The 24604-nt window shown below is 42.7% G+C and overlaps 1 long non-coding RNA gene across 1 annotated transcript; it reads right to left on the bottom strand.

Moving 5' to 3' along the window:
• Positions 1–19608: 19608 nt before the first annotated feature.
• LOC141738272 (uncharacterized) lies at positions 19609–24470 on the bottom strand. Its single transcript, XR_012585356.1, has 3 exons — positions 24128–24470; positions 20360–20564; positions 19609–19866 (listed from the first exon to the last, which is right to left on the bottom strand). It is a non-coding gene; the product is annotated as an uncharacterized LOC141738272 (long non-coding RNA).
• Positions 24471–24604: the final 134 nt, after the last annotated feature.

Raw genomic sequence — 24604 nt, 5'->3', positions numbered from 1 at the left:
AGTACTGAGCTCCAAATCCCAAGAACAGACCATTATAATCAGTCTACTATAAAACACCAATATGTGACACTAACATCCTCATCAAAGAATGTTTTCCTTCTCATTGCCCATGAGGGAGAGAGGGGACAAAAACCCAAAAGCAGATAAAAGACAACACTTTGTAAATTCCCACACTGTCCAACAATGTTGGCCCACTTTAAAATAAGAGCCATTTAGCAGATAATCTTTCTTAATTTGCACCACATCATTGAACAACAAAGGGAAAGAGAAGAAAAATACAGAACAAGTTACTTTTTAGTTTTATACAAAAGCACTGAAGTCTGAGAAAGGCTAATACACAAGATCAGCCCAGTTACAGTAATCAGTCTGGCTATGACAAACATACTTACAGTCATGCATCAGTTATGTGCCTTAATCCTCTGCTAGCCCTCTATCTGATCTGTAACTTTTCTCCGAGCTATCAAGATACATTTTAGGTAGCATTTTTTCCTTGAGTCTCACGATTGGGCTATTAAACTACACACATGCTCTTATTTCTAACTTCGCTATGAAAAAAGTATATTTTAAGAAACTAGGCAAACTCTCACACTTTTTCAACCAAAATTGCAACATCAGCAAGAACTAGGTCAAAGGAGAAACAAACCTGCAGCAGAAGAGCATCTATAGAAAGAAAAGATAGGGCCTCAAACAATCCCAGTTTGATCATGAATTCCTAACAATACCAAAAATTGTACAAGACAGCTGCCTACAGAAGGCTGTATGTACGTGGTCATGCAGCAGACTTCTGACAGTGCAAATAAAGCAAAACCACTTAATTCCCACCTTAAACTGCAACTGGGGAGCTAACTATGCAATGGCAGCAACAGCTGTGTCACAAGTGTTGACCATGGCAAAGATCTGGGCTGGCACCAATAATAAATTACACTGCTTTTTAAAAATAAATTTTACATCAGACACATTAAAGAAGTCTTCTGTTGCTGTGCTGTTGGTTGTGTAACAGATACAGTAACTACAAATAAGACATATGATGCCCTTCAACTTGGCAGAAGAGACCATCGTTCACAAAGCAAGCATAATCTCTCAGAGGCACAAACAATATGCAGAACTAACAAAGTTCTCCTGCACAAGTCAGCTCACAACTGCTGGCTCAGAGTGGGCGCATAACTATTCATGTCTCCAGATTTTGTTTCCTTACTTGCTACAGGCCCAAACTCCTTTTCCCCTTCTCTCTGGTGCCACATGCTGTAGCTCCAAGTCTCATGAGACAGAAAGCAGAGAAGGCATCCTTCTAAGTGGGTTGGTACTTCCACACTTCAAAGAGACAGACCTTAGCTGTCTATGACGCAGTTACCTAGTGCTGCAGTTGCACTATTTAATTCAATACAATAATATCTGCCTACAATATACAAGTACTCAGCCTTACTCTGCTTACAAGATCAAGCTATTGATTGGGAAAAGGCCAGGAATCTTAACCCACATGCTTTCTAGCCCATGCTATGTCCTTCCTCTCAGCGATTTGTAATTTATCCAGAAAACAGTTTTCCCTTCCTGAGTGTTTCAACATGTGCCTTATTAAGCAGCTGTCCTGACAGAACTTGTATTTTGCTATTGAGGAAACTACAGGCTGGAGTGCAAGACAAATGAATACATTAGACAGCAGAGGCAGACACAATGCAAACATTGTATAACTGCAAAGTACAGTCATTGATAGACACAGTTACCACAACCTGTAATAATTCCTGCTTGGCCCGATTCCCATATGTCTCTGACGGTACTGCTGCAACACAGCCTGACGAAGATTGGGGGTGAATGGGGGAGCTGTTTTAACATTATAAACTTATCACAAAGCTCATAAATAACATCAAATCACTGACATATGCAGCCACAGAGTAGCCTAGAGGCCTTCAAAACCACAATTAAGCTTGGTTAGCAAGACAGTCCCCTTACACAGCCTTAATATTGAGAGTTACAGTTTGATTCACACCATCTGAGCACTTTATATAAAGAAGTGATAGATTCCAGTGAAAGTCACTTGGCTAAACTTAGCTTAAAGAGTAACAAACCCCAGAAGCACGCACCATGGAATAATCAGCCATTTCACTATGTCTGATTCTTGTGCCAGTTGATATCCCTCTGTCTTGAGGAAATATCAAAGCGATAGTTAACAGAAGTGGATAGCATGCTTGTGTTATTGCAACTTGGTACTGATTTTTGAGTTGGGCATGCTCTGTAGATAAGAGGGAAAAGGGAAAACTTGGACAAAATACCCAAGACAGCATCACTATGCTCAGTTGCATTTACAAACACTGAGCTGAGACAAGTTAACAGACTAACCTTGCCCTACTGTTTGCACTATTTCCCAAGCAAACTCCCCCATTTGCAAAGCCACCCTTCCAGGTGCAAATGCGAACTGCTCCAAAGATAGTGTCAGTGCTGCCAAGAAACACATTTGCTCCTTTTCGTGCCTTCTTCTCATTAAGCTGCACACGTACTTTAGCACAAAGTATTATCCCCCAGGGTACAATGAAAAAGTGGAGAGCCTTTTGCAAGTACAGAAGAAAGTTGTTTCATGCTCTCATTTGCTTCCTGGTCTTTTGGAAGTATGCAGCTACAAAAGCTCCATACAGTGTAAAACACACACACACTGGGCAGAACTCATGTCAGTGGAGATCTCTTAACCTGAAGGTCATATTGTCAGCATTGCAAGCGTGGAAGCGGCTGCTGACATTTTGACATGGTCTACATACTGCAGCAGCACACAAGATCCAAGAGACTGTAATTCAGAGACACGTTTGAGGTGTCAAGGATTCCAGACTCTTCTACCTCCACAGCTGGGGTACTGTATACAGTAACTATATTCAGTCAGATGCACTACTGTATCCAACAATAGTAATTTGGGATTTTTATTTTTTTTAATTAAAAAGCAGAGAAGCCCAGAGGTCAATACGGGCCCACAATACAAAATATTAGCCATTTGGACCAAACACCATGTCTTGTAATGCAATGGATCCTTCCAAATTCTACTCCTCCCCCCTCAAAACACACCTACCCTATTACTATAATCCTTTCTCCTGCTCCACCTTTTTCACTTCAGGCACGCTAAGGGTGATCTTCACACAAAAAGAAATAAATAACAACCTGTTCCACCATTGTGATTCAAGTCTTGTTTGCTGTTCTAGAGTGTAAATTGACCATTTGACCTTGTTTGTTAATTTCTCTCTTTCAAATGCCTCTGTGTAACTATTTGCTACCAAGAACTTTACAAACCATTAACCGATTCCCTGTAAAAAAAAGCAGATTGCCAATTTCCCTCTTTGCGCCCTTGCCCTTAACTGAGGGGATAAAGGAAAATCTGTAACACTTGTCATAAAAAACAAAGCCAGAGAAATAGTATGGTTAAAAAAAAAAGAAAGAAAAAAGAAAAAAAAAAAAGCAGGGTGAAAAAGTAGAGAAGATAAGCCAAAATGTCAGAATTCATAAAAGATGCTTGCAACTGTTCCCCTAAGACGTTCAATGACTTAATGTTCTGAGATCCCAAGAGTTCAATCCTTTCACTCCTCCAGTGGTAACTGACAATATTATTGAACAATGCAGCGTTCAAACCAGTCCCCCCCAAAGTCTATGCTTTAGCTTCATGTATACTCAACTCCAAGTTGCCACACAACTGTCCTATAAATTCTCTATCACAAAACAACAGTTTCCAGTTAGAAATCAGGGCAATCAGAACCACTAATTCCCACTCAGAAGAGAAATTAATTACCCATTTCGGATTCAAATCAGAGCCAGAACAGGCTGAAACCCTGAATTTCATGCCTTACTGACTTCTGGAATTTAAAGTATTCTTTAGTTATTCAATCTAAAAGTTTGCTAAATAAAAAAAAAAAAGTTATTGCCCACGTTATAACGACTCCTTGCTTATCTTATCTTTTCCAGAGAAAGGTCTGACAAACAAACAAACAGGAGAACACGGCATTACATCTGCTATAACAAGTTATGTTATAAGCTGATCATTTTCCTGGCTATACAGCCCCTCCTATTTCCTCTTACTCATTTCTCCTGCTACAATATTATATCGTGTCTTAATCTTCAAGTTATCCCCGCTGGTCATAGGATCAAAACAATAGGCTTGCTGCTAGGTGCATTTAGGAATTTCCTCTCAGCCTTCTTGATGAGGTAATTAGTGCTCATTTACCATTTCAGATAACAGAAACAGGACAGGGTATTCAGTCTTCCCCATGCAATCTTGCTAACCAAGATTACTAAAATGAGGTTTGCTACTTTCTTTTATTAAAAAAAACAAACAAACCCACACAACTAGCAAATAATCCAATTTTGATAACATTAACTCTCATTTTTAAAGAGAGCTATATAACTTAACATGTTAAATACAAGGTGGGGCATTATACACCTAAAGCAAACTAAACACAAATTGGCCTTGCCTGCGCACTCCTGCCTTGTCTTTGTGCCATCTCTAACGTTCATCTAACTCCCTGAGAAATACAAACTGTCAAAAAACTAAAACCAAAGTAGTAAAAATAATTTTTCAAAATGTCCTTCTCCAATTTGCCTCCCTGGCTCATTTCCCCGTTGGGCAACATTCAGCATGAGATCTGTGGACAAAGCAGTACAACACATAGCTGGTGACAAGGTAGACCGTTCCCATCAGAGATGGTCACCTGTGAGACCAGGCTAATCTGGCTGCAAAAGCACGGCCTTCAGGCACAGGCTTTCCCGGTCACCTCTAGCTAATATTAGTGTAGGCTGCCCTGAAAGCACACCCTCACCCTACCACCCACCTACCCTGAAGCCATATATTCTCATCATTCCTTTTTCCTCATACAGACATCAGTGCTTGTACCACTCCACGTCAACGTGACCAGGAATGCAATCGAGTTGAAAGGCTAAGCCAAGGGGATGGAGGATACGAGAGAGCACACAGAGGGTGGTAAAAGGTAGTTTTCAGCTAGATCAGCTCTCTGAGCTGGGCACAGCATGCCCATACAAGAAGCAGTGCATGAGGGAGGGGTGAGGATGGGGAAGGAAGACTGCCCTCTTCTGCAGCTTCAGTTACTTGCCAGGAAACCACATTTTTAAGAGTCAAACCGCCAAACCAAGGCACTCTGTTGGCTTTACTTGTCACCCAGTTTTAGGCAGCCACTTCCCATCTTTTATCTGCAGCTTTGAGGATATTCAAATATTCATTGCCATGAGAACAGCAATCCCTGGTGGGACTCAAATCATCAATATTTCCATTAACAGCTGCGTGTGCTTACCCATGGCACCACAGCAGTGAGGGAAACCACTACATGAATGCTCAGAGACAGAATTTACAGAACCTACACTAGTATTAACCAAAGGCTTGACAGCAATGGCCTCTTCTGGACATACAAAGAGATGACGTTTCAGTTGCAATTTACCCAGGTCAATTCAATAGTCATATGAAACTGAAGTTGAGAAATTGACTGGCAACTGAAGACCCAAGAGATATTTTTTATTCTTGTTGAATTCATACCTGCTGGAAGAGCAGCTGTGCTAGATCTACAAATTCAAGGAGCAATCTATTTAGTCAGTCGGTAGAAAGGCCACATTTCATAGAATCGCAGTGGTTTAGGTTGGACTGGACCTTTACAGATCAACTAGTTCAACCCCCTGATATGGGCAGGGACATCTTTGACTAGATCAGGTTGCTCAAAGACCTGTCCAACCTGACCTTGAACACTGCCAATGATGGCCTATCCACAACTTCTCTGTGTATATCATTTAAGGTCATATCATTAACATATATTTCCTGCCATCAGGTATCATCAGCAATAATTTGGGAACAGGAATAAGATGCAAAATATCCCTCAATGAATGAAATAAGATCATAATAAAATCATGAATGGCAAATTTTAGAAAACCACACTGCTTTTAGGAGATATATTCAGCATCCATACCCAAAGTGCAGTGGCATCAATCTGCCTGCTCCACCAGGGCTGAGAAGCTTTTCATTAGTTAGGTATCTACTATGAATTGTTATTTCTATGTTTATTCCCTTTGAACTACACTTGCCTTTACATACAAAAGCTTTTGTACATACATCCCTAGCTTTTAATACATTACTCACTCCACAAAAAGTTATCTAAATTTCTTTTTTTTTAAAAAAAGACAGCAATATCCATGTGAACAAACAAACAAAAAGATTCCTATCCAGACATTTCAAGTGAAAAAATCTTATTTCCCGCCTCTCTTTCCTCCCATGCAGTATAACAGTACAGTAGGACGTTAATAACAAAACTTTCCATTTTTCTTCCTTTATGTCAACATACAGCAGGTATCCTCTGAAAGTGGATAAATGCTACAAAACAGGTACAGTGTTTACTCTTGGAGGGGGGAAGTTAGTAAGTCAGGCTCGAGAAGCTCCAAGACTGACTTGTCTAGGTAAGTCATCAACGAGCAAAGCGAGATGGCACTGTGTCTTGGGTGTGCTGTGTTCCCAGCGTGTGAAAATCCCAGACTCCCATTTTGAACACTAATCTTTTTCAAAGCAGTACACCATGGTTAGCTTAATAGTCCATCAGTTTTACTGAAGTCAAAAAGAATATAGAAATTTCACTAAAATCACTACTGTAATACTAGCACCACTTTACCCTGAACAACCTGTCTGCCAGACATGCATTTAATTCTTCTGTAAAATGCACTCAAAACTACTTGAGCAAATCATACACTCTTCAGAGAAAGAAGAGTCTTCTGGCCCACCTGGAATTTTTCGGTTGTAGGAGAATTAGTAGTGTACACTACCAACCTTAGTACTGTAAGTAAAAAAACTGCGGGTGCACCACTCATGTCTATTGAGGAGGCTGCCTCATTCAGATACTCTACCCTATCAGGTCCTAAACAGCTAATACCACAGAGTGTGCCAATCCACTGATCCTAAGAGACTGATAGGCTTTTAACAGAGATTCACAAGAACCAGATGTAATTCTAGTACTGGCACCAATACCTGAATTTCCTCGGTCAAATGTTTTGATCTTGCTGACCCCCTCCATCCTTTGCAAAGTAAGAGAAGACTGATTTTAGTTTCTCCTGAATGCTTAAACAAAATCAGTTCGTTACAAGTTTACGTTGTAGGTTTTGCAATGTAAAAGGGCAAAGTATTTAAGAAAGTTGTATTTGCCTGAGGTACAACAGTTCTTAAATGAAATCTCATCTAGTAGATAAAAGCACTACTAGTCACTGTCATGGAGAACTCAATGTTCACTACAGAAAAATGATAGGATAACACACATCCAATAGCATGACAGTAGACATCACTTTGGACTTCAGGACAAGATCGTATTCTCCCAGATAAGCGCAGTATCTAATGCTTCTCAGTCTTTTAATTCTAACGGCTTTGGATGTCTTGCAAAAGAAGTTTTTTGAGAAAGCCATTATGGAGTAAAACTCTAGAGAACAAATACAAGAGTAATCAAAGGTTATAAACATTTCAGACAATCAGAAGCAGCACTTTCAGTTCAGATTGCTTTATACTGGAGATTTATGGCTCTCAGATCAGCCCCAAGTCCCTGGGTCAAACCATAACATGCTTACCTACTGCCTGACAAGATGACATAACCCTCAGGAAACAGAGCCATGAAGGGCTGATCTTGCTATGACCTTCACACACGCAGGTTTGCAGAATTCATTACAGGACCAAAGCCTCAAAGAAGGTAATGTTTTTGGTAAACACTAATCTTCACCCCCACCATAAATTCCTGGAAGTGATCATTACCGTAGTATTACCACAACAAAACAGAAGTCTACCATTCCTTTCTGAAGGCAGTGTAATTTGTGACTACAGGAGAAGATCTATAATAAGAAACCATAATACCAGAAAGATTGATTTCCTCATCATCACTTTACATCAACATTGCCTACCTCCTCGAGAAACACAGCTAGTATGATCAGTCACAGCAGCAGAGAAAGAAATTCGGATCGAGACGGGTTTAAAGGACAGTCTAAGGACTTTGACATTGCTCCAATATCTTTCGGTTTGGCTCATTTTATAGGTACCACTTGGGCAATAGGTTAGCATGAATTTGAACCGCAAGGTTTCTGCTTACTGCAGAGGAGTGGATGGTGCCCCCTTGCAAAGCATGCAAATGCGTAGGTGAAGCCAGGCTTTCTGGGACAGGCAATGTTTTTAGTAATACAGGCTCCACTTATGCAAACATTACAGAGGACAGTAAGTGTCGAAGTGTCCATTTCCCACAAACAGCAGACATTGACATAATATTTTAAAAATACTGCTCTCTTCAAACAAAACTGCACTTCAGTATTCTCCAGGACCCCAAACTGTGGCTGCTGTCAGACCATAATTCATGCAGAGTCCTGACTTGTATGAAATTCAAGTCCAATATGACATTACCAGCATCTGCCTTTAAAAAGGAGAATTTATGTGAACATACAATACAGCGTGCACTGATTGGTTTCAATTTACAGTAATCAACTAATGTCCTCAAAGAGGTGCATGTAACTATTACAATGTATCTTTCCTCTCTAGGCTATAAATGTTTCCACTGTATGAACATTTTCCTAAACTTTCGTTTCTATTAAAAGATGGGACAAGCCAACTCAGCATTATTTTAAACTTCATTGAAAACTAACGATAAGCAGTTTTTCCATGTTTTGTTTGAAGCACTGGAATTGTTACATGGGGGCAGGGGGAGTGCGGTTCTTATGTTTTTCCTTTAACAGCTCTAAGACAGGTGGGAAACGAGAGAGGTGACCCTCCCCCTCTACTCAGCACTGGTGAGGCCACACCCGGGGTACTGTGTCCAGTTCTGGGTTTCCCAGTGTAAGAGAGACATGGACACACTGGAGAGAGTCCAGCAAAGGGCCATGAAGATGATCAGGGGACCAGAGCATCTCTCCTATGAGGAAAGGCTGAGAGAGTTGGGACTGTTCAGCCTGGAGAAGAGAAGGCTCAGGGGATCTCATCAATCTGTATAAATACCTGAAGGGAGGCCACACAGGGGATGGAGCCAGGCTCTTCCCAATGGGGCCCAACGACAGGACCCGAGGCAATGGGCACCAATTGAAACACAGGAGGTTCCCCCTTTTTCACTGTGACGGTGACCAAGCACTGGCGCAGGTTGCCAGCTGTGGTGGTTGTGGAGTCTCCATCCTTGGAGATATTCAGAAGATGTCTGGACACCATGCTGGGCAACCAGCTGTAGGTGGCCCTGCTTGAGCATATGACCTCCAGAAATCACTTCCAACCTCAACCATGCTGCGATCCAGCAAATGCAAAGTGGCACACCTTCCACAGACCTCCTACCTTCACACAGGACCATAAAGTTGACTTTGTTCTTTTACAACACATTGCCTATAAAATCCCAGAAAAGTAACTCTTAATCACTTTATATTTCTCTTCTTTGCACTTTCTCTCTACACCAGTCATTTTCATCTTGCTGTTCACTGATTTCCTTAAAGTGTCTGCAAAAAGAAACCAAGGAAATATCTTTTACATGCTTTACTACACATAAGACTTAAAGGTACTTACAGACCTCCTGCAAAGTTGTAGGAGATTCACAAATTAAAAGCAGTGGGGTAAAAAAAAGTGACTGTCTTAATAAAACCTCTCGCTTCTATTTCCCAATCCTTCAGAACACAACCTATAAGAAAAGATAAAAAAAAAAAAAGAAAAATAAAAACCCCCAACATAAATACCTAGATGATTACAAACACATATAGGAGCCTTAACTTGGATCAAAACACTTCAGGATGGAGCCGTAAGCTCATAGTTTCGATAATAAAACTAGATCATTCAGTTGTTCTTTCTGGTCTTATGATCTATAAAGAAAAACATTTACCTACTGATTTTACAAAACCTAAAGAAAAAAAAGCACTGCTGATTTTCTGCGAGTTTTTAAAAGGGAAAGCCTTTCCAAAGAAGTCTGCTAAGAACAAATAGTGAAGAAGGGAGAAGGAAAACAGTCTTTTTTTAATTTTCCCCCTAAGGTTAGTTCACATTACTTTATAAATCTAAAGTCATACTGTTTTACCCATTAAGTTTTTAGGATTACATTATTCACAATAGAGACTGTAATTTGTGGACATCTTGCTCAGGAAAGAGCACGCAAATGCAGACTGAATGGAAATTTAGCGTAATGAAAATATTCAAATTTATTCTTAAGTATATTCTCATTTTGCATCATAAAGGACAATGTCTACGTATATCCTAAGAACATCAACTACTCAATATTTCTCTTCTGTTCATACAGGTGCTGGGAGTTAAGAATATTCCCTAAGCACACAAATGCATAGCAGGTTATTGTCTGCCTCAGCATTAGCATCTCATCGACCAACACACAACTGGTGTTGGTTATATCAGAGCTTAGAGTGTAGCAGTTTCAAAATCAGCTTATGCACATTGAAGACTTTCCCCCCTGACACCAAAACCTCAGCCACTTACTCCTATTGCTTCCTTTGCCTCACGGCTAACAGCTGCTCAGCTGCCCAGAGGACGGACAATGTGATTGAAAATTAACCTTAAAAACAGCTCTTGGCTAAGTCACAGAGTTGATTCCCAGCACCATAATATGGAAGAGGATAAAAAAGAGAATCCACAGGCAGAGGACAAGCCAATAATGAAACTTTGCAAGAGCTTTCAAACCAGACTCTCCTCGCATTTCCTTCCTTCTTTTCTATTTCTCTGATTGCTACAGTGTTCTGAACTTCTGCTATAAATGAAAGCAAAGGCAACAGGGCTCTAATATACATTAATCCATTAGCATACTTAAAAACAAACAAACTAACAAAAAAAAAACCCACAAGGAAATATGACAGTTAACGAACAGCAGCATCGTTTGGGTTTACAACATCTAATGGACTGCAAGGTTAGACAATCCTGTTCAGAGAAGCTATAAGATAAGGCAAAGAATCGACTCCAGTACAGTCACTAACCGATTTAACTAAAGCAAATCTGCCAACATAATTGAATCTAAGAATTATCTCTGAGCTAATCTGTTTGTGCTATCAATAAGCCTCTTAGCTGGACAGCCATAAGTAGGATGACTATATAGCATGACTTTTTGCACTGTAATCAATGGCTCCAATAAAAAGAGAAGTATTGATGAATCAAAGTTCAAATAAAGGACAGCTTCAGACCCAGAATGTTAGCAGTGAACTCCTGAAATTTATTTAGGAAAAGAGCACATTATTCACTACGAAGTAAAATAAGAGTGCTTGTACGCTCACACAGCTACCTTAGTCAAACCACAGAGTAAGCAGGAAGGCTTTGAATCGGACACCAACTGGTATCTTGGAAAGCCTACATTAACAGGAAGTTAATTCTCAAGATTTTTATCTCTCCCAGTAGCCTGATCCCACAACAAACTGAGTCCACAAAACTGAGGCCTCCATACAAGTGCAGCATTCCAAGGAGGCAATGGCATTGCTCATGGAGTTTTAACGATACAAATGTAACTCTGAAACATACCTTTACAGCACAGGCACAGTAGATCACAAACCAGTTTTACAGTTCCAACATTACACAGCTTCGTACATTAAGTGAGCTGCCTACAACTGAGATGCAATAGCTGTTATTTAGTGAGTAGAGAGCATTTCTCCTATTTACTACATTTTTGTGATAACTCTGAAAGTCACTTGGTGTGCAGTAGCTACTGGAATCTATTCCTTTTAATAGCCCTTATGCAACACATGAGTGACAATCTCATTCACAGCAGAAACAAGGAACAATATGATCATCACACAGGAAGATGCCAGTATGCCTTTGGTCATTTTACATGCAATTTAAATGTATTTATTCCTTAAATCTTGGTGGCATCACTAAGCTTCCTACAGAGGCAGAACTGCAGTGCATATCTGCAGACATGGATAGTTCAAATGACAACAGAACCAGTTCTAACAGCCTACCTATCAACAATAGTTCTCTGACCAACAGGCTAAAACACAGCTCCTAATTCCATATTCTAGTTATCGAGACTTCTCACGTCATTCTGGCCCGTCTGTTCTTGCATTGGTACGGGAGTATTGTGAAATAGGCAGCGCACGAAATCAATTGACAGTTTTGTAAGAGTTAAAATGGGGTTATTCAAAAAGTTACACCAATGAAGTACCTGGCCTAATATTGGAGGCTTATTAGAGGAGGCACCCATTTTTGCAAACAGAACAGTCATTACTGGGGCAGGGGGAAACATATCTGTTTCAAAATTTGAAACAAAGAACACACCAGTTTGTTGGAAACTAACAAGAAACACTTCACTAACCTTGACCTGAATATCACCCATAAGGTACAACATCCAGACAACACAAAACAAATGATATCCCAACAAACATTACTTCTGATCCTAGCAGCAGGAGCACTAAACCACCCCAAAATCTGGAAGTCAAAGAAAGTTGTTTTAAAGACTTTGAAAAGAAACAAATTTCAAACAAACGTAACTCATACATTGCCTTCCCCCTTATGATCTCCCCTCTCCCGAGGATAAGTAACATAGGAAATCGTTAAGAATAAAAACATGTACAGCTTTTAGAAACGGTTCTGGGCTCCCCGGTTCAAGAAGGACAGGGAACTGCTGGAGAGGGTGCAGCAAAGGGCTACCAAGATGATTAGGGGACTGGAACACCTCTCTTATGAAGAAAGGCTGAGGAACTTGGGTCTCTTCAGTCTGGAAAAAAGACAGCTAAGGGGGGATGTTATCAATGCTTATAAATACTTAAAGGGTGGGTGTCAGGAGGATGGGGCCAGGCTCTTTTCAGTGGTGCCTGGCAACAGGACAAGAGGTAACGGGCACAAACTTGAGCATAGGAAGTTCCACTTAAACATGAGAAAGAACTTCTTTACTTTGAGGGTGGCAGAGCACTGGAACAGGCTGCCCAGAGAGGTGGTGGAGTCTCCGTCTCTGGAGACATTCAAAACCCACCTGGACGCGTTCCTGTGTAACCTGCTCTGGCAGGGGCTTGGACTAGGTGATCTCCAGAGGTCCCGTCCAGTCCCCACCATTCTGTGAAAGGTTTGTTTCACTTCTTTCCTTTTGATATTGCAGATGCTGCCTCAATAGCACTCATTCTAAGAATTCGTTCTACTGAACTACCAGAAAAAAAAAATATCTTGCATTCAGCTTACTGGCTATCCTAGCAGATGCAGGGGGAAACAGCATTTTTCCTAGTACTAATTTCATATTTATACAGTGACAACAGTAAGAAACAACAGTATTTATTGATCAAGTACACATTTAGAAGAAAAAATATTTAACCTGCACTCATTTCTATAATACTAATCACATTCTTCTATCCCAAAGTAGATTGGCTAGAATATTTCAAAACTCAAAAGAAAATCCTCAGAGGACATGGAAAGGTTAGGATCAAATTACTTCTACAAAAGCAGCTGGTAATCTGTTACAGGAGACAGAATGTGTGAAGCAGCAAGGAGCTCAGATATGAGCTGCAGCAGAGAGGAACAACGGGAGTTCCAAACACTTCCAGTCAAGTCTTTTCCATCTGATCTTGCTCTCTGGAACATGCAAGTTCACTTACTCCCACCAGCTCTCACCTGCATTCCACAAACTGATACAGTGCCAAGTTAACATCCATTAATATACATGGCAAAACTTGCAGGTCACATGCTGATACTGCTTCATTAGTCAGGACTCTGGCTTAAATGAGTCAGGTGCTCAGAAGTTGCAGCAACAGCCGCAGATTTCACTGAGATCTTATGTATACACATATCGAATGTGGAACATACATATAAATGTATGTGCCTAATCACATTAATGCTTCCTCAGCATACTGGTGTGCTTCCCAGTGCTCTACAACAGGCACCAAGCTCAGTTATGAACTACCAGATTTTTGTTTGGTATGGGTCTTTTTTTTTTTTTGCATTAGATCCAGGGAGACTACTTGTTTCCACTACTGTTGTGTACCATGCAGTTAAATCCACTGGCAAGTGGGAGTTCATTCATGCAACTGACAGCAACTTTTGTTTTACTTCAACAGACGTTTAAATTCTATCCACACGTACAGCCGTCTGGTCTTCGCTTAACTCCCTAGCTCACATTAAAGGCTGAAAACTCTTGCCTTCCATTAGGATTTTTACCCCTATCTATTTCCTCCCTTATAATGATACTCATTGAAAAACAGAAGTAACAGCTATAATCATGGCTTAATATAATTGTCTTACGTGCTTCTGAAATAATTTTCTTATCTGTTATCATCATAGGTTGCTCTGGCTCAATTAGAACAGGTTACAGTGCCTCAGACAAGGCACAGCTTTATGAATATGTCTCCTGGGCTGGGGGGACAACGCTCCTTCCTCCAGGCTTCTTCCGGAAACTCCAGAAGAGCCCCACTAGGAGCAACCACATTTAAACACGGTTCAGTTCCAGCATAGTCAGAAGCCAGGGTGTTACTTACGGTACATGAAACTGTATAATTCACAGCAGTAAAGCATGCACATATGGCAAACCGGTCATCATAACTGTTGTTTGTTTTAGTTTTTGTTTTAGTTTTTGTTTTAGGTTGACTTTTTTTTTTTTTGCTGTTGCTCTCCCGATTGCAAAAACCATTACACTCATGATTTAATCTCGCTGGACTGAAAGGTTCAAATAAGGTTATGGATTGCAAGGCAGAGAAAAGTGTCCACAGGGAGACTTCTCCCAAAGTCCAAGCAAGGGAGAAAAAGAAGGATGGACTCCCACCCTTTAAGAGATGTTCTATATTTTGGACATTTCCTACTTTTCCCCAATTTTACATGAAAATAAGCTCATCCAAACATGAAGTTCAAAACCGTCAGCTGCAAACCAAAGCAGACACTAAGATTTCAAATTTGCAGAAAAAAACACGATGGAATATTTTAGTCACTTTTAAACAGAGGTATACTGCCAAAAGCTATCCATAACCCCTGACACTGAAGAAACCAAGTTAATACCTGCATGTGCCCCCGAACGGGTAGGAAAAATATCTCTATAAGCGGGGGGGGTCCTTCCAACTGACAACATCAGCAGTTTACCTGTAAATAATTCACAGGCCAAATTCTGCAAGCGATTCTTGACCTTCGGTAAACAATTACACCAAACTGCCTCCTTCCTTTGGCGGGGGGGGAGGGCGCAGAAGGGACAAAAGAGCAGGGGCACCAAGGCCCGGGCGCTCCGCCCGCCCCGGACCAAGCGGGCTGTGAAGGTCGCCCCGCTGCCACCGGCCTGCGGGGGCCGGAGGAGGAGCCGCTGCCCCCGTTTCTCTCCCCGGCGAACGAAGCAGGCCTCGCCCGCCCGCCCCCCCCCCCCCAGCTCTCAACACCACGGTGCGGCGCCCGGACCCCTCGCCTCCCGCATCCGCTCGCTCACCTGAGGGCATGCGGGGCCGAAGGCCGCCGCACCGGTGTCCCCCGTGTCGTGTGTGTCCCTCCCGCCCCCGGTCGTTCAGTTACCCGCACCTCTGCCCGCCCCGCCGCGCACTCACCCGGCTCCGGGCTCCCCAGGCAGCGGGGCGCGGGCGGCGGCGCCGCTCCCCCCGCAGGCCGGGGGAGCCTCGCTGCCGGCGGCGGCCACCTCCGGGCTGCTTCTCCCCTCACGGCTCACCCTCGGCCCACGCCGCTGAGGGGCCGCGGCGTGCGGGGTGCTGCGGCCGGAGAGCTGCTGCTGCTGCGGCGGCTTCTCTCTCCTCCTGCCCGCGCCTCATGTGCCCTCCGTTCCCGGTCTCTCCGCCCGGGCCGCCGCTGCAGCTCCCCGCTCTCCAACGGCGCCCGCGGACGCCTGCAAGCCCCTCCCGCCGGGCGGGCGGCGGCGGCGCACGTGCGGCGGCTACCGGTTGCTCTCCTTGGGGTTCCTCCACTCGCCTTTACCCGGGCTACGGGACCTCCTCGGCAGGCGGGGCGGCGGGGACACCTAAGGGGATGCGGCACCGCCCGCCGCCACCGCCGCTGGGGGGACAGCGGGAAGGGGACTGCCAGCGGCGCCCCCACGGAGGCCACTGACTCGCTCGTCGCAGCGCTCCCCCCGCCCCCCGGCGGCCATTACCTCATGGCCCAGCCCTGCCGTGGGGGAGGGGCCGCTTCGTCGCCCGGCAACCGGCCCCCTGCCGCGGCCCGGACAGCGGGACCGGGCGAGGGGGGGGTCTCTCCACAGCGGGAGGTGCTTGTAGCTGGGCGGACCAGCCCGAAGGCGGCCGCGGGAAGCGGTGCCACCACTCGCCCCCGTCCCGGGCGGCGGCGGACCGCCCGCCTTAGAAGCAACTTACCGCTGCTTCGGTCAGAGTCGGACGGGCTGCCCGCGGCTGAACGCTCCCGGCTTTCAGCTCTGTGGCTGCGTGGGGCCCTCTCCGTGGAGCAGCCGGGGCGAGGGGTGCCGGGCTCCCGCCGCCCCGACACGGCCGCCTCCTGAGCGGGCGGCTCCCCTGGCTTGGGTCGGTAGCGGCCAGGCGAAGAGACCCGGGTCCGTTTGGGAGGCGCAGAGGCACCCGCCGCGGTGCCGGGAGGGCCTGGCCGGGCGGCGGGGGCCGGTCTGCCCGGCCCTGCCTCCCCCCCCACCCCCGCCCACCGCTGCTCCCCGCTGGCGGGGAGGGCTGGGGTGGCGCAGAGCCCCTCAGCTCCCCACCATGTGCCGGCCAAAGGGGGCTGCGTTTTTGCCAAGTGTTGGGATTTCTTAGGGCCACCTTGTCCGTCTCGCTTTTGAATGACCTGGGCTGTTCCAGCCGGCGGGGCGCCGCGGCGACCTGTTCCTGGAATTGTCCCGGTGCATGCCAGAGCTCTGCTTGCCTGAGCTGGGCAAAAAGGCTTGAAAAAAAACCCTGGCCAAGCACCCAGCTGGGCTGCAGGGACCCTGGTGGACAGAAGAACCGGCATGGGAATAGGAGAGAGAGGGTCATGGTGAAAGTTAGACGTCCAAAATACATGTTTCTTGAAGTGTACTAGAGGAATGAAGGAGAGGAATCTTGCCCGTGCCCTCCTGGAGAGGAAAATTACGGTATTGAGGTATTAGACACCAGAAAATCCTCAAAGGAAGGCTTGTTATTCATGTCCCACCAACAGAGCAAAGCTTTACTCCGGGTCTTAATAAGTCTAATTTAAAAAAGAAAAAGAATAAAGAAACCCAGAGGAAATCACAACTTATTTCTGCAGCTCACAGAACTATTTGTTGAAGGAGTGTTTGATTGTTTTTGTTTACCGTCAAGGGAAGAACAGAATTGTGTCCAAGGTTACAGCTGGTAAGACAAAAAAGTTGAAGTCCTGCTGGTGACAGGATTCCGGAAGCGTGGGATGTGTGTTAACCTCCAGCGAGTGCGAATGGATTCGGGGTTTGACCCTGAATAACCCACAAGAAGAAACGATCCAACGCTTTTCAGATGCAAACAAAGAGAATCACAGATGGGGATGTGCCTGGGTGACAGAAAAGAGAGGAGAAATGTTACAAGGACAAGAAAGGATTCACTGGCGCCTGCCGAGCAGGCGTGTCTTTAGAGCAGATCCCCTGGAAGTGACTAAGGGTGCAGTTCGATGGGGCGTGTGAGTCACCCTAAAAGCTTGCTGCTCCCCAAAGGAGCAGGCTGCTCTCCCTGCTTCTCCTATGGAGGAGCCAGACTACTGGGGTTTTCCTCAGTGAGTGACTCAGTTCACTAACCCAACATGGAACTAATTCTATTGTTTTCCTTGACAGTTTTCTGCCAGAATAGTGAACTGAATAGATTCACCCTAAGGTCAAAAAAGTATCAGGAGTGAGCACAAAGGAAGAGTTGAAACCATTCGTCTGGGAGAACAGGACCATCCCTTTGGTGACACTGCCCTCTTAAATCATCTCGGTGGTCTGATCTCACTCCCCCCTGAAATAGAAACTTCATGTTACTACTAGGAAGTCTTAACATGTAGGTGTCATTGAAAAGGTTGGTCCCTTCCACCTCTCACCCTCAGCTGATTTGTGCCCAGTCTTGTATACATGTGACCCTGGGTGTTAGCCAGTGAGCAAGCTAAATCAGGAGGCTTTTAAAAAAAGATAGTTTTCTGATTAATTCCTGAAACAGTTAACAATGGAGTCAGATGAGTGACAGAGGTTGCACAAGAGAAGGAACAAGACCATGCACTTGCAAACAATGGATCGAGCCTTTCAGCAGCAGCTGGGCACTCATGAGGTGTAAGGTAAGCTGAAGACAGCAGTGAGGAGGAATGGTCTGTACAGTGAAGAAGTTCTTTTGAGGAACAGAGTTTGCTCTGTGCCTTTCAGAACAGCAGTGAGAAGGAAAAAAGAAAAAAAAAAGCAACAGTAGGGTGGATTAAAAAAAAAAAAAAGCTTTCAGTTCCGCACAACCAGAAGAAGATGCACAACGGAGGCATCTTGGAATCAGAGGCCAGAAAGTAAATCCAATGTTGAAAAAACAGAAGGCAGAAATGATCTGCAGGCAGAAGGAAAACCAAGAAGTAGGAAAGTGAAGATTCACACCAAAAATAGAGACAAAGAAGTCTGCATGATTACAAACTTCTTGTTGAGAAGAAACATTGACCTGTCACATCTATAAGGAGAAAAGATTTGAGATGTACTGCTGAGACTGAAAAGCGTCTTGATAGAGTCAGCAGAAGTCCTTCACAGTGGGACAAATGTCAATGACATTTGTGACAAACACAATGTGTGGGAGTACATCAGGGAGGAGAATTTGCGACTATGGGATTGCCAGCCCCTCGCATGCAAGGTGCACATCTGTATGCTGGTCATGGGGTATGGTAGCAGTTGTTTAGTTGCTGCACCAAATCCTCCTCCTGATTTTTTGTGGCATGGTGCTATATTGCATACAAGCATACTCTGTTGCGTTCTTACGGCTATCTCAATTCATCCACCTAGCAATTCTGAAGCTAGCAATTGACACAGTAACCAGATACTTTAAAAATTTTCCTAGATTTCTCTGCTCTCTTTCTGTTTTCATTATCATCATTATCGCCACTTCCTCTCTCTTCTTATCACATTATATTTATCAATTTATTCTCCATTTTGCTTCCTTGATAACATCTCTAGAATAGATTTTATTTCTGCCTTGCTAAAATAGAAGACTTCTCAAATACGCTTTTCAGTGAGGATGCTGTTATTTTTCTTTGCACGTTCCTCACTTGCTGTCTCTAGAACTTCCTTTATAGTCCCTGTAAAACAATCACAGAATACAATATTGCTTTAAAAGCATTTGAAAACTCAGTTTCAGAAATCTCTGGTTAGTTTGCCAGCTGAAAATCCCAATTGCAGCTATCATTGTAGAGTAGATAATTTTAATCTCAGAGAATAAGCTATTTCCAACAGGCAAGAACAAATGATCTGAGGAAAAAAAATCACTATAACATATCCCACTAATGTGTTTCTGAATAGCTGTGTTGCAGGTTTAAGCAGAAAGGAGTTGTGGTGCTTCCCCTTTTTGTTCTTCCTGCTGATACCTGGTGTTACTGGCCCCATTTCTCACACTTTTATATCAGCATGGACTAAGAAATGCTGTAAACCTTCTAAAAGGGTCTATGAAGTGTCTGCATAATGCTGCCTGTACCACATCTTTTCTTGTTTAAATGTTTTCTGTAAAGCTATTGTTGCTTTTACTTGAGTATCAAAACATAGATTCTTCCAAGTTGTCTGACTGAGCATGTTAAAATAAAAACGTGAGTACTTTTGATGGATTTTTCTGGTTGTTTTTTGGTTTTTAGTTTGCTTGGGGTTTTTTTGCTTGCTTGTTTTATAACAAGGTATGCAATGTTGCTTTTCTTGTTCAGAACTCTGCTTCCTTCAGGAACAATCAGCCAGCACCAATGCTTTCTCCTTCTTCAACTGCTTCTCCACTGGAAATTTCTTTCCTGTAAAGGGGATGCATCTTTCAGGAGCAATACCAGCACACGGCATTGGTCTGAAGTGTTATTGCAACCGTGACCTAAGGAGAGCAGACATATGTCATTTGAAAAAGAACACAAGGAAAATGAGAGACTAAATCAAAAAAGTAAAAGTTTAGTCACAAGCTAAAGCATAAACAAGCAGAAGAGACAAATAAAATGAAGATAAAAGGTCTTAAGGAGAAAACTCATTTAAAACGTCCTGCATAGAGGATCATATATAATAATTATGGCCAAAAAAAATTATTCCAGAGCTTACAGTCTGAAAACAACATGAATAAAGCAAACGGTGACTGAGAGGATGGGGGTTTGCATGTATTTGACATTCATGAGATGCAAGTTGGAATAAATAGTTTGTAAAGCTCAAATTAGCATTAGAAGTGAAGACAAGTACACAAAAAAAAAGAGGAAATTAAATGCAAGATAGTGGAATAATGATAAATGTGCCAGGCACGCGTTTTGCAAGAAAAGGAAAAAAAACAGTGCAATCAAGCAAAGCCAAATGAAAATTACACTGTGTAATGATGATAATACCTTCACGACATTGTCAATTCTAATCAGGATGCAAAGGATATCCTGAGTATACAGGCTGAATCTTCAGAACATGCAACATAAAAGCCATTGCTTTCTGCTGAAACAGTGAATCTGTATACTTGATAACAAAGCATTTGACTCTCGTGTGAGTCCAAACTGCTGAATGTATTTGAAGAAAATGGGATGTCCGTCCAACATGTTATATCTAGAACAGATGAAAGTAATTCAACCAGTACAGCATCTGCTTTACACACTACCTATTGCATTAGAATAAGGAATAATATGGACACTAAAATATACAGAAAAAGAAAGCATCACTAATAATTTTACGTACTCTCAAAATTACATAAGCAGCATGATAGTCACTGAAAAAGCAAGATTTTGACAAGGCCGATTCAGCCTTCCCACATAAGCAAGGTGGTCATCTCATCACATTTTGAAAGCCAGCAGGTAGGCTTAGGTGTTGAGAATGCTGTTAGTACTGAATCTTGCAGCAGAAAAGTATCAGCCCTGCCAGACAGCCTCCCAAATCAGTATCAGAGCTGATGATACTCAGGAATGTGATATGAGGAATGCCTGGCAGAAACTGTGGTAGTCCATAACAATTAATCCCATCTCATTAGCAGATAAAACCGACTACAAACACACACACACCAAAAAAAAAAAATAATGAGAAGAGGAAGTTTTTTTTTTACTTCAGTATCATATACAGAGCAGTTGTTGACTTCCCAAGGAAACCGAATGATTTTGGGAAGAAAAAAGTAGCTTGAAATATGCCAACCTTTAAAGGTATTCAACTCAGAGAGTATTAAAATTTGCTGAGTATCTTACCATATCTTTTCCAAATCTTAGATATATGCAAAGCATTGAGACCATAAAGGAGGAAGAGGCAACACAAGCATGCTATACATGCAGTATTGGTGACCTTACAAGTTGATCTAGTGAGGTGAGATTTGGAGCCCTGTTCTTAGAAAAGAAACCACTAGTAGTTTTTGCCTCACCAGTAAAACAAACACATTGGCAAGGACTGTTTCACAATAATGTTTCCGCAGTAGAAAGGTCAACTCTATGATTGAGAAAACAAATTTCCAAATAGAAAAATCCCAGAAGCTACCAAAAGAATTTGAAAAACCATTGCTACAACCAAATATCACCAGCATATGATACTGAAACTGTAACATTTGAATTTATTTAATGACTTTGAGAAAGACCAAAGAATACCTTGTACCAGAAAAACAAGGTGACTAAATCATGAGAACCTTAATATTACCACAGAAATGCAGCAATAAACACACGAAGTTTCACTCAAACAATGAAAGTACGTGCTAATTTCAAGAGGATGTTGGCAAAGAATCTGAGAATAAAAATTGCAAGATAAAGATGTGCTTGTGTTCGTGTCTGTTGTTCTGCTAAAATGGTCAAAGACCAGAAAAGTGGCCCCATATACCTACCAGGAATGACAGAACTGTCAAGGCAAATGGAACATAAAAATATTATATATGAGCACTGAATCATCATACCCAGGACACTGAGAATAGAAACTCTCTTGAGAATAGGGTCAGTCTGGAATAGAAAGAAACAACATGTACTAGCAAGATGGGATAGAGCATGAGTAATCATGATAGCTGGGAGAAAATCTAGTACCTGCGGCAAAATAAACAAGAAGTGTATAGCATCTTCAACGGGCACTAGAGTAAACTAAAGAACAGATCTTCTCACTAAAGGAAAACAAAACATTGAAACATAGTATCACACTCAGACTTTTGGGAACCAGACAAAATGTCAGAGGCTTCCACAGTACCCATTGAGGGCAGGGCAGCAAAGTGTTTAAGCATTCCTAAACTGTGTGGTTTCAATCACAAGATCTCAGTTTACCTTAAATTAGATCATATATTTATTTGAGAACAAGAATTTGATTACATCTGACTGTCCCATATAATAGCCAGGCAAATAGCAAGGCTGAGTTTGCTGTACAGATTGCTAAGAGTATTGAAATGGTGCAAACAGCAGAGAGAATATTTTGCATTCCATTCTTGAATGTTGAAAATATTCCCACAGAAAAGTTTACTGCATCTGAGTACAATGCTTGAAGTCATGTTCGGTAACAGACTAAAGGAATAACAGACTGAAACAGTAAGAGAAAGACCAAAGATAAGAGTCTTACAATTACAGTCCTGATTTGTATTTGTATTTAGAATTTTTCTTCAAGAGAACTCTTGTACTGCAAGCAAGCGACATGTTTGAAGAGAGAATTCCTGATTCTTATACCAAATCAAAGGGAAAATTCCCCATCTGGAGTATATTGAAATTGTGTATCCAGGTGGTGAGAAAGATACAGACATGTAATGAAGTGTGTATCGATAACCAAAAAGTGCCATAGTTCCCAACTAAGAGGTACTAGAAAAAGAGGGCTATGAGTCAAGATGACACCCCATGTCTGCTATTAATTACACTGAAAATTCTTCATCATGAAAATGTTCAATTTGAAAGGCTACAAATCTCTGACTTATTTGTTATTAAAGCATCCTTTTGTGTTTCTCTCAGTACTTTGTAATGCTATATGAAGATCTCTAAAGACTTTGTTAATTTTAAGGTTCACACCATTTCACTCCCCCAAAATGGGATATTTACCCCCTTTGTATAAAAAAAAATAATCCTAACCTGGACTAATTTAACAGAAAGCTGTACATAGGACAAAACACTAGAAGTTTGGAAGCAAAGGCAGTGACTTAATAGTTATTGTGACTTAGTTTTGTCCTCTTGGGCAGGGAAAATGAAGTTAAATTACTTTTCTAAGATCTGCCATCAAACAGAACTGCTGTCAGGACTGGTCTGTAATTGAGCTAATGTTCTATTCCTTCTTTATATTGGCCACCTTCATCAGAGTCAAAGATAAAATACACAGTTTTCTAAAATCTAAATAAATCCCTCTTCAAAGCATACTTTTCTTGTGCTTACTAAAATAAACTAGGTGATGTCTACTTACGCATTCAGTTTATTTATATCTAGTCAACTACTCATTTACATTAAAAAAAGAAATGAAAACTTTATTTTGCTTGTGCAGTTTCAAAGCTGTAGCTTCATTGGTAATTACAGATCAACTCTGTAATTGATAAAAACATATGCTGCAAAATGGGACAGGACCTGAAACTGTTAAGCAGTGAGCAATTTTGCCATGCATATGCACATGATATTTTTCAATGCTCACGAGTCTGGCCAATTCTATGTGGATATCCAATAAACCAGCAATAATTATACCTGCGTGCAGCAGTGATCTCTTGCCAGTTCTGTCAACTCTCTACCAAATCCCTCAACAGCTGAACTGTGACAGAACATTTGGTGAGCTGTGTAGCTAATGGAGCTTGATTTCCTCCAGACCTGTGTTTTGTTGTCTACAGCCTCTGCTATCTAAGAAGGTATGAAACAAAACTAAAGCCCTTCTTGCAGCTGACACCTCTCCCAAAGTGGTTTGGATTTTTTTCCCCCCTTTTTCAGGATTGGGGGGGATGGTGTTAAATTTGTACCGAAATCTTTCCTACAGTGGGAGTGAAAAAAATCTGACCATCTGTTATCATACAGCCTAAAGAAACATTGATTCCTTCCTGTTAAATATACAATTTCTTTTATCAAATCTGGTTGACTCTGGGTTCAAACCTGCTAGAAGGTCAAGGTGAAGGTGGAACAAGACAAAACATAATTCTTTACAACTTGCCTAAGGAAGACATACTAAATGTTGTTAAATGTTTTGTCACATAAACGGATACTTACTTGACTTGTACAGGGGCCTCAAACCCACCCAATATCAGACCACCCGAGGATGAAAAAATAGTGTCAAAACTCCACTTTGCTGCTAAAAATAACACTTGCTTCAAGGGCTAAAAGTTGTCACAACAAAGCGCTTCCCAGTGAAGAGCTTACAGGTCGCCATGACGGGACCGACGACCCTATGCGTTGCCTTGACCGACGCTAGACCTATGCAGGTTTAACAAAAAAGCCCTAGGCGCCCAGGTACTGAGAGCGGCAGGGCACCGCCGGAGTCCCTTCCCCCAACGAGGGACGTCCCCGTCCCCTGGGTCCGCCGTCCCCGTCCCGCCGCGCCGCCTCAGCCCCCGACCGTTAGCCCGCCAGTTAACTGCCGGTTGCCTGGCAACGGTGCGGCTGCGCCCCCGACGCCCCGCCCACTCAGCCACGTGCTCCACCCCCCCGCCCCCCCCAGCGAGGCACCGCCCCCTCTCGTTCGCATCC

This window comes from Larus michahellis, chromosome 2 (genome assembly GCF_964199755.1).
Source record: "Larus michahellis chromosome 2, bLarMic1.1, whole genome shotgun sequence".
In the NCBI taxonomy this organism is placed as follows: Eukaryota; Metazoa; Chordata; class Aves; order Charadriiformes; family Laridae; genus Larus; species Larus michahellis.
This window is presented reverse-complemented; position numbering and strand designations above follow the sequence as displayed.